Source organism: Sarcophilus harrisii, chromosome 3 (assembly GCF_902635505.1).
Source record: "Sarcophilus harrisii chromosome 3, mSarHar1.11, whole genome shotgun sequence".
NCBI lineage: Eukaryota > Metazoa > Chordata > Mammalia > Dasyuromorphia > Dasyuridae > Sarcophilus > Sarcophilus harrisii.
Window position 1 is genome coordinate 323153938 of NC_045428.1, and position 14763 is coordinate 323168700.

At 35.2% G+C, this 14763-nt stretch overlaps 1 long non-coding RNA gene across 1 annotated transcript; it reads right to left on the reverse strand.

The window, feature by feature from the left end:
• Window positions 1-1068: 1068 nt before the first annotated feature.
• LOC116422071 lies at window positions 1069-3073 on the reverse strand. Its single transcript, XR_004232659.1, has 3 exons — window positions 2938-3073; window positions 1552-1638; window positions 1069-1322 (listed from the first exon to the last, which is right to left on the reverse strand). It is a non-coding gene; the product is annotated as an uncharacterized LOC116422071 (long non-coding RNA).
• Between the last annotated feature and the right edge of the window lie 11690 nt (window positions 3074-14763).

Consider the following 14763-nt stretch of genomic DNA (forward strand, 5'->3'; position numbering starts at 1 on the left):
GATGGGGCCTTGCTCTGCTGCATAGACTGCCCACTTGCCTGGGCCCTGAAGGCTTCTAGAAAGGTGAATTCTCACTAGTGCATTGCCCCAGGTTTGGAACCTTGCTGCCTGCCCCCTGCCAAGAAGCTGGTTTCTCTTGTTGCTGCTACTACTGCTGCTGGTCCTGAACTTGTTTCCTCTCACCCAAGTGAGAGACCTTTCCTGCCAGGCTGCTAAGCTGCCTCCCTGATCCTTCATAAATTCTGAGATGGTTTTCTAGTTGTTTGGAGGGAAATTGAAGATGGCTTCAGGGGATTTTTTTCTTACTCTTCCATTTTGGCACCCAAAGTGGGGAATCCTTATCTTAAAATAAAAGAATAGAGATTGAATATGTCAACAGTAAAAATGGCATTTTTACAACTCCAGTAAAATGTCACTGCAAATTGCAAATGGGGTATGCTATAACAGAGGAAAATTTGCCATAGAATGCAAAAAATAAAAATCCTTTATTTTTTCTTCCTGGAGAAGTCATACTAAAGGTCATTTTAACACATATCAAATCCCACTGAAGCTATTCTTTCTAATGTGCCTTCAATATTCACTCAAATAGTATCCAACAGAAAAAAAAAAAAAAAAAAGGCTAGACCTCATGGTAATTAAAAAGACTGATTTACCTAAGTAGGCAGAACCTAAATAAGTAATGAAATAAAAATACTTCCAGAAATGATGGAAACTAAACAGTGGTAGGTGGTAGATTTTTTAAAAGGGAAATATCAGAGGAACAATTAGAAAGAATTAGGGGGATTATCAAATTAACATATATGGGTCTTTACACTTTATACAAAGGGACCCTTATATCTACTTTACATTATTACTTCTTTAACCCTGAACCTTGCTTCACGATCCAGCTTTTATCTTTCCTACCTTCCCTCAGAAGGTCTAGAAAACTCCTCAGGGCAAAGTCTTGTTCCTCTACTGCACATAAAAGCTTTATGAGATACAAAGTTTCCTTAAATGAGATTTTCCCCCCAATTCAGTTCATTCCTGAAATGAAATTAAAATCTAATGTTTTATGTGAATTGTCAAGGTTTTATTATTATCTTTTGCATTTTCAATATCACAATGGAAACCTTGGGAATATTTGGGGAAAGAAGAGAGACCCCAAAGCAATTGATTTCTATTTGTGGAGCAGAAAGTGATATCATCAAAAGAGGAAATTAACATGCTATTTGTTTTGGTATTTACTTCTGTACCACATATCTCTTCTTCATTTATAACTTGTCAGCATTTATATTGTAGGTGTACCTCTTTTATCTTCCTTGCTTTCATTTCCTTCTTCCCTCCTAAGAGAAAAGAAAAATAGAATTCATAATTTGTCTTTATTTTACATTAATATTCATAAGTTCATATTGGGGATGATAGAGGACTTATTTAGGTTTTGGTTAGCACTGACTCCCCAGTTTTGAGAGAGTTAAAATGCACCGGATAAATCTGGGATTGCATGAAAGAAATTTGGCTTCAAGATGAGATTGTCATTTACCATAGTTCAATAATAAGGTAAGAAAATAGCACCTGTGAGACTGGTGATTTATCAACTGCCAGGACCTGAAGACATTTTGAGGAGTCAATCAGTCCATCTCTCTTTCTTGAAGAAAAACTCTGTCCAAAAAAATATACAGGCTTTTAATTCTACATATTATGAAAGTAGTCAAAATTGATATTAGAAGAAAGGACAAAGTATTTTATCTTCCTAACCAATTGTTTGGACTAAAAATACATTTTTCAGGTAGACATTTATTAGCTATATAATCCTGAATAAGTCATTTAATATCTATTCACCTTTATAAAGGCAAATAATAAAGAATACTTTAGGGATTCCTTTAGGGACTAACCAGAAATACTAAGATCTCCTCCTTTAAGTTTTCAACATAAATATTTAGAAGTTTTCAGTTATGATAATGATCAACTACTACTGCTACTATTGATGAGGTGTAAGAATGAATGAATAAAATCCCTTCTGCTCAAAGACACAGGTTCCAAAGCAAAAGAATTCACTAACCCCAAGTTCTGTGGCAAAAGTAGGAGGTTGATTTTACACTAAGAGATCTCTCTCTTAGTGGTCCTATTCTCTCAATGGAGAAAATGTGCAAAGAATGGTTAAGAAAAACCCTATTTTATGGGTAAATGTGGGGAAAGTTTGATAATCAGAGCAGGATTTTTCAATTGAATGTGAAGTTTTTTCTTAGGATGTAAGTTCTTAAAAGATCAATAGGAGTTTGATTTGTCCTTGAATTGTATTGGTTATTTCCCTCTGAGAGAATGTGAGACCATTTGGAGCCTGGGCTTCTGCAGATCAAAGGAGACGGTTTTTGTGATTTTACACCATTTTTACAGAGTTCACTTGCTATTACTATTACTAGCTAGTATTTATATATCACACTTTACATATACTGTACCACAACCTTGGGAGGTAGATCTTATTTTACAGATAAGAAAACTAAGGCAGACAGAGATAGATTTCCCCATAATGACATAGCTAGTAAGTGGCTGAGGCTGAATTTGATCTCAGACCTTCTTGATGGCAGGCACAGTGCTATATTCACTGTGACCCTACTTGTCTATTTATAAAATAAATGCATGTGGATAAGGATAAGGGAGAGAATATGGAACTCAAAAGCTTTAAAATCAAATGTGAAAAAAATTGCTATAAAAGTAACTAAAGAAATAAATGCATCCTTTGTGAAAGAAAAAAAAAAAAAAACAGGGAAAAAATGTCTATTGAATTCAGGATCCTGTTGACATGTTGACATGGGACTTGGATAGCCATAAATTTAGAGCTGGAGGAAAATGTGTACCACTCTGCATTTACTATTGCCAGTCTCTCCTAATTGCCAGGTCCTCAGAGAAATCTTTGCTCACTGTCTTTTGCAGCATTTAAACCAATTTTACCAAGCTTACCTTTCTCTGAAGTCTTCAGAGATTTCTGTTTCATAAGAACAATGGTTTAAATACCTGGTAGTGTGCTAGAGAACAGCCATGTGCAAGCTCAGTACCTTTTATTCACATGTTCATATGCTACCTAGCTGACCAAATGAACACCATATCAAAGAGGACCCGCTTCCTGGTCCCACTGCTTAAATAGGGTCTATGAGGTCACATGCACAGCCAATCAGAGAAGGAGACATCCCCTGTTAATAATAGATCTCAATGAGGCCAGAGTTCCCGCTCAGGAGGCGGTCCCTATTTTCTCACAGAAATCACTTCTAAGGTCTCTAGCCTTAATTGCTTGTTTACTTCCTGGTGCACTGAACGAGACCCAACCCTTACAAGGATCATCTAATTCATTTGCTCATTTAAGTGTGAAAGATGAGGCTATGAGTGATTAAGTGCATTGTCTAAGGCAAGAGGGACCATGTATTCTAGTAAGGGTATGGACTCTAACTCTAGAGAAAGTGAGCTTTCTAGTGCTTCTTTTTACTCATATTTTTAAAAATTAAATTTAATTAGCATTTTATTTTCCCCAGTTATGTGCAAAGAATTTTAACAAGTTTTTTTTTCAACTTTGAGTTCCAGATTCTCTCCCTTCCTACAGGCCTTCCCAGCGTTGAGAAGGCCAGTATTTCAATACAGGTTATACATGTATAATTATAAAAAAATTATAATAATCATATTGTGAAAGAAAACAAACAAAAAAACTCAAGAAAAATAAAACAAAACGAAAAACACCTTTAATCTGTATTCAGACACCATCACTACTTTTATTGGAGTAATGGCATTATTGAGAACAATTGAGTTCTTCACAGGTGTTCACCTTACAATTTTGCTGTCAATTCTGTACATAGTATATTTCACTTTATACCAGCTCATGTAAGTATTTCCAGGTTTTTTGAGGGCATACTCCTCATCATTCAGTTTAATACTATTCCATCATTATCACATGCCACAGTTTGTTAGGCATTTTCCAAACTATGGATACCCTCTCAATTTCCAAAAGCTCTACTATAAATATTTTGTACTTATAGGTCCTTTTTAAAAATATATATACTATAAAAAATAAAATAAAAATATATAATAATATATAAAAATATAATATAATAATAAAATAATAAAAAATAGGTCCTACTTTTTTTAATCTTTGTTGGGATATAGATCTAGTATTCATATTACTATGTCAAAGAGTATGCAAAGTTACATGGCCCTTTTGAACATTGCATGAAATTGCTTTACAAAAGGAGTAGGAAAACTTTTTTCTGCCAAGAACCAAAGATCATTCTTGCGTCATACAAAATTATCAATTGTAGAGGTTTGTTAATAGTGGGGAAACTGTGGGTAAGGTATAAGACCCTTTAGTCCAGAGGAAACCCACTGACAATATCTGATTTGGCTCCCCATTTCCCTTGGTGTTCACATCTTTTCTTGAGAAGTCAAGGAGGGTGTGACCACCTGTGTTCTACTTGAAGCAAGGATATTGACAGCAGGCTGTTTACTCAGTGTGATTGATGAGATAATGTTTCTCTAGTTCTCATATACTTAGTGTGATATGGTGATGTAATGGTTCTACAGCTAGCACATGCTCAGTGTATTGTAGTGATATAATCATACTAAGGTATTTAAGGACTGAGAGGACTAGAAAGGAAAGAGTGTGTGCTTGAGCTTGGATGCAGACTCCAGACTCCAGAATCCAGAATCCAACTTTGACCATTGTTGTGGTAGCTCTCCTGCCTTCATCATTTCTCCACCCAAGACCAAGGTCCATCCAGAGATCTTCCAGAAAGCTAGTCCAGATACTACAATCTACATAGAGGGAGTGGAATCCAAGATGGCAGAGAGACTTTATCTGTGCTCCTCTTAGTTTCCCTCAGATCAATACCAAATCAAGCCTTTGAACTGGTTTTGGAGTGACAGAACCCACAGATATTTGGAATGCAACACATTTCCAGAAGAAGATACTCTGGAAGAACTTCAGAAAAGGTCTGTTTCAATTGGGCAGTGGAAGAGGCTGCCGAACCCAGACATAGTGCAGGCAGCTGGAATGAAGAGCCAAGGCATTGCAGCAGGAAATATAGTGTGAAGCTGCTACTCTGTCCTATTAATAAAACAGTGGATCATCATATTATCTGTGAGACACCCAAAGCAAATACAAAAGGGAAGTAGTAAGTCTCTGAACCCAGAAAAAAAGCAGTACCTGGTCATACCTACCCTGCACTAGAAGTCAGTCAGTAGCACTGGGCCCAGGGCAAACTAAAGTTGCTGTCTCCTCCTTTTCCTTAAGAGCAGAAGTCAACCTTTATAAAATAAACAAAAACACAAAAAGAACTCTGATCACAAATAGCTTTTATGGAGAAAGAGAATAGACTTCAAACACTTAGAATCCTAAAAGCAAATCATCTCCAGATAAAGCCCAAAAGGGTGATCTGAGTTGGTTCCCATTTCACAAGGCTTTCTTGAAAGAGTTCAAAAAGAATATTAAAAGAGAGTTAGAAGAAAAATTGGGAAAGGAAAATAGATCTTTGCAAGACAATTTAGAAAAGGAATAGATTTGATAAGATGGAAAAAGCATAGGTTCTTACAAAATATATATGAAAAAGAAACCAATTCATTGAAAAACAGAATTTGTGAAAAGACAACAAAATGAAATGAACAAATGAACTCACTTAAAAGGTCAGTTGGCCAAATGCAAAAGGAGATTAAAAAGGTAACTGAAGAAAATAATTCATTAAAAATTAGAATTGAAAAAAATGGAAGAAAATGAATCAATGAGGCTTCAAGAGTCAGTTAAACAAAACCATAAAAATGAAAAAACAATAGAAGAGAATGTAAAATACCTCCATGGAAAAACAATTGACCTGGAAAATAGACTTAAGAGAGACTATCTAAAGATTACTGGACTTTCTGAAAACCATGATTTAAAAAAAAAAGTCTAGTTATCATCTTTCAGGAAATCATCAAGGAAAACTGCCGGGATGTCTTAGTACCAGAGGATAAAATAGACATTGAAAGAATTCACTAATCAAGTCCTGAAAGAGACCCCAAAATGAAAACTCCAAGAAATATCATAGAAAAATTTCAGAATTATCAGATCAAGGGGAAAATATTAATAGCAGCCAGAAGGAAAGAATTCAGATTTTAAGGAGCAACAATCAGAATTACCCAGGACCTAGCAGTTCCATTTTAAGGGAATGAAAAGCATGGAATCTGATATTTCAAAAGGCAAAGGAACTTGGATTGCAGCCTAGAGTCAACTATCCAGCAAAATTGAGCACTATCTTTCTGGGGAAAAATATGGACCTTCAATGAAACAGGTGAATTTCATTTATTTCTGATGAAAAGACCAGAACTAGATAGAAAATTTGATCATCAAATAAAGAACTCAAGAGAAGTATAAAAAGGTAAAAAAGAAAAGAAAAAATAATTTTCTTTTAACATTTAAAAAGGTTATATGGAAGATGATATATTTAACTCATGACATTATCCCTCTTATGGATCTACTTAGAGGGTGCAGGTATAATTTGATTTTATTGCAATGATATAAAAAAAAGAAACTAAAGAACAAAGGTGATTCTACTGGAAAAAAGAGGAAAATGGAGTTTAAATGGGTTAAATTACATTTCATGAAGAGGCAAAAAAGGTTACAATTGAGGGGAAGAAGGGATGGGGATGAGCATTGTGTGAGTTTTATTCATTAGATGTGGCTCAAAGAGAGAATATCAGACACATTTAGCTTCACAGAGAAGCTTGTCTCACCCTATAGAGGAGTGAGAGGGGGAAAGAGGAAAAGAAATGGGGAAGCTAATAGAAGGGAGAACAAAAGTTGAAGGGGAAAGGTACAAGAAAGGTAGATGGGTCTGCAAAAGAGGAGGGCTGTTCAAGAGAAGGGGTGATCGGAAACAAAATAGTGGGGAGGCGGGAAAGGGGAAAAGAGAAAAGAAAAGTATAACTGAAGGAAAATATAATGGCAGAAAATACAGAGTTAGTAATTTAATATGTAAATGTGAATGGGATGAATTCTCCAGTAAAGTGGAAGCAGATAGCAGACTGGATTAGAAGCCAGACTCTTACAAATTGTTGTTTACAAAGCAGAGTGATACATTCAGAGTAAAGGTCAAGGCTGAAGCAGAATCTATTATGCTTCAGGTGAAGTAAAAAAAAAAAAAAGCAGGGATAACAATAATGATCTCAGATCAAGCAAAAGCAAAAGTAGATTAAATTAAGAGATAAGGAAAGAAACTACATCGTATTTAAAGGTACCATAGATAATGATGTAACATTAATACTAAACATACATGCACAGAATCATGTAGCATCCAAATTCCTAGAGGAAAAGTTAAGAGAGCTGCAAGAAGAATTAGACAGCAAAATTATACTAGTGGGGGATCTCACTTCTTCTCTCAGAACTAGATAAACCAAAACACAAAATAAATAAGAAAGAAGTTAAGGAAGTAAATAGAATTCTAGAAAGGTTAGCTATGATAGAGCTTTGGAGAAAATTGAATGGAGACAGAAAGGAATACATTTTTTTTCCTCAGTAGTACATGGAACTTATACAAAATTAACCATGTATTATGGCATAAAATATTAAAATCAAATGTAGAAAGGCAAAAATAGCATATGCATTTTTTTCAGATTATGTTGCAATAAAAATTAGATGCAACAAAAGGCCATGGGAAATGAAACCAAAAGTTAATTGGAAATTAAATAATCTGATTCTAAAAAATGACATACCAAAATTTATGGGATGCAGCCAAAGCAGTTCATAGGGGAAATTTTATAGCTCTGACAAGATTAATTGTATAAAAATATAATAAAAGATCAATGAATTGGACATGTAACCAAGAAAGCTAGAAAACAACAAATTAGAATCCCCCCCCAAGTAAATATCAAATTTGAAATTCTGAAAATAAAAGGGGAAAATAATAAAATTGAAAGTAAGAAAACTATTGAATTAATAGATAAAACTGTAAAAGGCTGAAACTATGAAAAGATGTACTTGAATCAGACAACCAAGAACTTAAGGATAAGTACGTATTCTATGTGAGACAATGAGCATATGTTTGGATAAATGGCTCTTCTCACAGTTGATGCTGGCTCAGTGTTTGGTGGTAAAATAATCATAGGCAAGGATTAGAGGGTGGGGTGAGGAAGGCCAGAGTCACTTGGCCTCAGGAAGAGGAGGAGAAAGGTAGAGATTGTGGATTCCAGAATCGAGAAGAGATTTTTGGCAAAAGTCCTGGCAGGTTGCCTGCTTCTTTCACTTCTCCTCCTAAAGACCAAGGACTTTTACTTAGCCTGACTCTGGCTGATCCTTAGGCTCTCCAAGGCATTAGCTCAGACTTCACATTTTGGTGCCCAGCTTGTGAACCAAGTACCCTCATTTTACTGAAGAAGTCTCAAGTGACCAGGAAATAGGGTGAATATTTTAATAGACAAACAGGGAACTTACTTTGTTAAGAGCTAAACTAGTAACTCTCATTTTCTAGCTGAAATGAGGTAGACATTAGGAAAAGATTCTCCCCCAACCCCAACCCCACCCCACCCTGAGGGAGATCAGCAGGAAGCATACTCAGACTAATAGACAGGGTTTGATTATAACTTGGGAGCAGATTGATGGGCTCTTGGATATATTAGAATGCATGTCCCCTTGGTTCTTCAAGGGAAAAAAAATAGAGGCAGATAATTGGAAACTAGTAGGAGATCAGCTATATGAATATTATAATGGTAATGGTTCTGATTCAATTTCTAAAGAAACATTCTATATACAATGTAATGCAATTGGCCTTAAAGAATCCCACAAGTTATAGAAAAAAGAAAAGTTTTAAGAATAGCCAGATGAGGAAGTGTGAGGAGAAAGAGGAAGAAAAAGGAGAGATTAATGGAAATATTGACAGAGGGCATGGGGAACTTAAAGAATGCAGTTCTCACTCTCACAGCCCAGCTTCAACTCTACCTACACCCAAGCAAGTCCTTGACCCTCTTCCATCAACTTCACCTTCCTAGGTGGAAAGAGGAGGAGGAGTGGGAGGGGCAGTGATACCACCAGCACCTTCCCTCCTTCCCCCCAGAAACCAGGACCCTCCCCATAACTCAATTGCAAAAGGCACTACTTAAAGCCAAAGAGGAGGGGCAGAATACATCTGATATGAGAATAAAAATGTATGCTATGATTGAACAGCTTAATCAGGGGGTCCTCAAACTACGGCCCGTGGGCCAGATGTGGCAGCTGAGGACAATTATCCCCCTCACCCAGGGCTATGAAGTTTCTTTATTTAAAGGCCCACAAAACAAAGTTTTTGTTTTTACTATAATCTGGCCCTCCAACAATCTGAGGGACAGTGAACTGGCCCCCTATTTTAAAAGTTTGAGAACCCCTGGTTTAACTAAGATCTGAAAAAGGCTTGCACTCTTTATGGGGCTACATCATCATATGTTAAGATGTTATTAAAGAATTTGACTTATGAAATTTTAACCCCTAGTGCCTGGAAATCTATAGCAAGGACATGCTTAGAACCTGGAAAAAAATTACTGTGGCTCTCTGAATATAGTGAACTCTTTAGGATACAAGCCCAATGAAACAGGCAAACTGTAGTTAATACTCTAATCACCTGTGACCAACTAACAGGTGTAGGTTATTTCTTCAGCATAGATTAATTACCCCATAGCAGCATATGATCAAATTGCTTCTGCTACTATCAAAGCATGGAGTTTTCTCCCAGGTAAATAGGACAGAGGAGAGGCCTTCACAAAAATAGCACAAGGGTCAAATGAACCCTTTGCTGGTTTTGTGGGATGTCTGCAGATAGCTATCATACAAACTATTGGTGAAAATGCAGCAACAGAAATTATGATAAGGCAACTTGCTAAAGAAAATGCTAATGAGATTTGTAAAAGAATCTATACTAGGACTACACAAGGATGCTCCTTTAGAGGAGACCATAAGATGCTATGCCACAGTGGGCACAAATACCTTTTATAGCCAAGGTATGATACAGAATTCTCAAAATTCAAAAATGGGAAGACAGGGTCCCTTTTGGCAAGGGACTTCCAGAGAGACTCATCAATGCTTTCAATGTGGTAAAGTAGGGAATCTGAAAGCTCAATGTTGGCATAGAGACAGAGTGAGAAAAAAGGGTGAAAGAACAAGACCCAAAATCCTATGTCCAAAATGCAACAGAGACTTCCATTGGGCATCAGAATGTAGACTGATTCAGGGAAATGGGATGGAGGGACCAGCCCCAGAGCACAAAACAAAAAGTACTTGGGGTATGATGGCAGCCAAAGCTACATTCAGAGAATCTTTAGAAATTCAGTACTTAGACATGACCAGTCAGCCAGGAAGCAACCTGATGGGAGAAATAGATTATAACTGGGGAGAATAGAGTTGTATGTAGCTGGGACAACTGAGATATCCCCTGGAGAGTGAAATTTGTTCCTCTCCAGCCTATGGATCCCTTGCTTCCAGGCACAGTAGGCTTGATCATTTCATCTCCTGCGAGTACTTACAAAATAGTGTCCATCAATACACTGATATGGAAAACTAGAGAATGTGTAGATAATATCCCAGTCACTTAAAGAAGTAGACAATGTGTGACTTATCAATGATGTAGTAGCATCAGGTTTACTGATACAGATTCCTGATAAGCAGTCTGATGATAGTTGCCCAGATTCTGACTCCAAGCAACAGAATGCAGGAATATTCTATACTGCAGCAGTTACAGCTGACCATCCTATGCTCACTATCTATATAAATGGCATACCATTAGAAGGATTGGTAGACACAGGTACAGATTGTACAATCATTAGAGGTGCCAACTGGCCCCAGTCACTGGCCAAAGATTGAGGCAGATACCTACATGTCTGGCGTAAGAGGATCAATAGCAGCTGAAGTTGCTGCTACCCATTTGAAGGTGAAACCGGAGTTTTTACTCCTTTTATATTTGAAAAAATCCCCATCTATCTGTGGGGAAGAGACATTTTACAACAATTAGGATTACAAATGAGTACTTCGTTTTTTTTAGGCAGGGTTGCTGTTGAAGGCCTGCCAACACTTTCACTTGTTCCTATCCAATGGAAAACTGATACACCAGTGTGGATAGAACAGTGGCCATTAGGTAGCGATAAAATTCAGGCCTTATTAGATATAGTACAAGAGAAACTTGTCCAAGGACACTTAAACATTCTCTAAGTCCTTGGTATTCCCCTGTATTTGTTGTAAGAAAGAAATCTGGAAAATGCAGGATGTTGACTGACTTAAGAAAAATAAATGAGGAGATGGAAACTATGGGAACTTTTCAGCCTGGACTTCCATCTCCTACTCAATTGCCTAGAGAATGGCCTCTTTGGGTTATAGACATTAAAGATTGTTTCTATTCTATCCCCCTAGATAAGGAGGATATGAAAAGATTTGCCTTTTCAGTGCCCAGTGTTTAACTTAGCTGAGTCTTATAAAAGATATGAATGGATAGTTTTGCCACAGGGAGTTTTGTCCATCTCCTTCACTTTTCCCTCTAAATACCAAGGACTTTTACTTATTCTGACTCTGGATGATCCTGAGGCCTCCAGGGAGCTAGCCTGGACTTCACATAAAACTAAGAATTGGTTTTATGAAAAAAAAAAAAAAAACAATAAAAGAGGTAAACCTTTAATTAATTTGATTAGAAAAAGGAAAGAAACAAAGAAATTGTTAATCTCAAAAATGATAAGGTAGAATTTTCCACTAATAAAGAGGAAATTAAAGCAATAATTAGGAGTTATTTTGCTCAACTATATGTCAATAAATCTGATAATATATGGGAAATGGAGGAATACCTACAAAAATAGATTGTCCAGATTAAAAGAAAAAAAATAAATTACCTAAATAGACCCATCTTTAAAAATGAAATTGAACGAGCTATTAATCACCTCCCTAAAAAAATCTCCAGAGCCAGATGGATTTACATGTGATGTCTATCAAACATTTAAAAAACAATTAATTCCAATACTATGCATACTATGTGAAAAAATAGAAAAAGGACTCCTACCAAATTCCTTTTATGACCCACATGGTACTGATATCTAAACCAGGTAGGACAAAAACAGAGAAAGATTAAGACCAATTTCCCTAATGAACATTGATGCAAAAATCTTAAATATAATATTAGCAAAGAGATTATAGCAAATCATTCCCAAGATTTATATCAGAAATGTAGGCCTGGTTAAATATTAGGAAAACTATTATTATTATTATTGACTATATCAATAATCAAACTAACAAAAAAACATATGATTATCTCAATAGACGCAGAAAAATCATTTGATAAAATCCAACATCTGTTCTTATTAAAATACCAGAGAGTATATTAATAAATGGAGCTTTCATTAAAATGATCAATAGCATCTACTTAAAACCATCAGCAAGCAACATATGTAATGGGGGCAAACTAGATTCTCAATAAGATCAGGAGTAAAACAAGGTTGCCCCCTATAACAATTGCTATTCAATATTGTATTAGAAATGCTAACTTTGGCAATAAGAGACAAAAAAGAGATTAAAGGAATTAGAATAGTTAATGAGGCAACCAAAATATCACTCTTTGCAGATAATATGATGGTATATTTACAGAACTCTAGAGAATCACCTAAAAACTGTTAGAAACAATTCACAACTTTAGCAAAATTACAGGATACATAATACATCCACATAAATCATCAGGATTTTTATATATTACCAACAATGTCCAGCAACGAGTTACAAAGAGAAATTCAATTCAAAATAACTGTCAATAAAATAAAATATTTGGCAGTTTATCTTTCAAGGCAAAATCAGGAACTATATGAACACAACTACAAAACATTTGCCATACAAATAAAGTCAGATCTAATCAACTGGGAAAATATCAAGTGCCTATGAGTAGGTGGAGCAAATACAATAAAAATGACAATACTACCTAAATTAATTTACTTATTCAATGCCATATCAATCAAACTTCCAAGGAATTATTTTACAGATCTAGAAAAATATAATAAAAAAGTTCATCTGGAAGAAGAAAAGGTCAGGAATTTCAAGGAAATTAATGGAAAAAATGCAAATGAAGGTGGCCTACCTATACAGAACTAAAACTGTAGTATAAAGTGGTGGTCATCAGAACTATTTGGTACTGGCTAAGAAATACAGTAATAGATCAGTGGAATAGGTTCACAGGAAAAATACTCAATGATTATAATACTGTAGGGTTTGACAAACCCAAAGATCCCAGCTTTGGGGATAAGAACTCACTATTTGACAAAAACTGCTGTGAAAATTTGAAATTAATATGGCAAAAAAAACAGACATTGACCCACAACTAATAATACCCTACAGCAATAAAACGTCAAAATGGGTTCATGATTTAGACATAAAGAGTAATATTATAAGAAAATTAGAAGAACAAAGGATAGTTTTCCACTCATATCTGTGGAGAAGTAAGAAATTTGTGACCTAAGAAGAACTGTAGTATGTTATTAAAAACAAAATAGACAATTTTGGTTTTGCTAAGATAAAAACTTTTTGTACAAATAAAACCAATACAGACAAGATTAGAAGGGAAGCAATTAACTAGGAAAAAATTATATTCAAGGACTCTGATAAAGGCATCATTTCTAAAATATAAAGAGATTGACTCAAATTTATAAGAATTTAAGTCATTCTCCATTTATAAATGGTCAAAGGATATGAACAGATAATTTTCAGATGAAGAAATTACAACCATTTCTAATTAAATAAAGAGGTGCTCTAACTATTATTGAGAAATTCAAATTAAGACAACTCTGAAATACCACTACACTTCTCAGATTGGCTAAAATGACAGGAAAAGATAATGATGAAAGTTGGAGTGGATGTGGGAAAATTGGGACATTGATTGATACATTGTTGATGGAGTTGTGATCTGTTTCAGTCATTCTGGAGAGCAATTTGGATTGTCCAAATGGCTATCAAAATATGCATAACCTTTGATCCATCAGTGTTTCCACAGGGATTATATTCCAAAGAGATCATAAAGGAGGGAAAGAATACTACATATGCAAAAATGTTTGTAGCAGTCCTTTTTGTAGTGGCAAGAAACTGGAAATTGAGTGGATGCCCATCAATTGGAGAATGGCTGAATAAGTTATGGTATATTAATGTTATTTTTCTACATTTGTTTTTTGAAATATTATTGTTCTATATAAAAGGATCAGCAGGATGATTTAAGAGAGGCCTGGAGAGACTTACATGAACTGATGCTACAAGATTATAAGAAAATCATTTCTGATGGATGTGATTCTTTTCAATCCAGTACTAATGATCTTGTGATGAAGAGAGTCATCTACACCCAGAGAGAGGACTATGAGAACTGAGTGTAAATAAGAACATAGCATTTTCACTCATTTTTCTTTGCTTGCATTTTTTCTCATTTTTTTCTTTTTGATCTGATTTTTCTTGTGCAGCATGATATTTGTATAAATATGTATACATATATTGGATTTAACATATATTTTTAATGTGTTTAACTTATATTGGATTACTTTCCATCTAGGAGCAATGGTGAGGGGAAAGGCAGGGAAAAAATTTGGAAAAAAAAAAGTTTGCAAGGATCAATGTTGAAAAATTATCCATGAATATACTTTGAAAAAAAAAAAGTGCTATAAAAAAGAAAAAAGACATCAAATTAAAGATTTCAAAGGTTATTCCATCTTACTTTCAGATCATCATCACTTGTATTTGAGTATGCAAATTATTCCTTGGGCCTTATGGTACTTATATCCCTGATCTGTAGAATGGTTGAATCAATT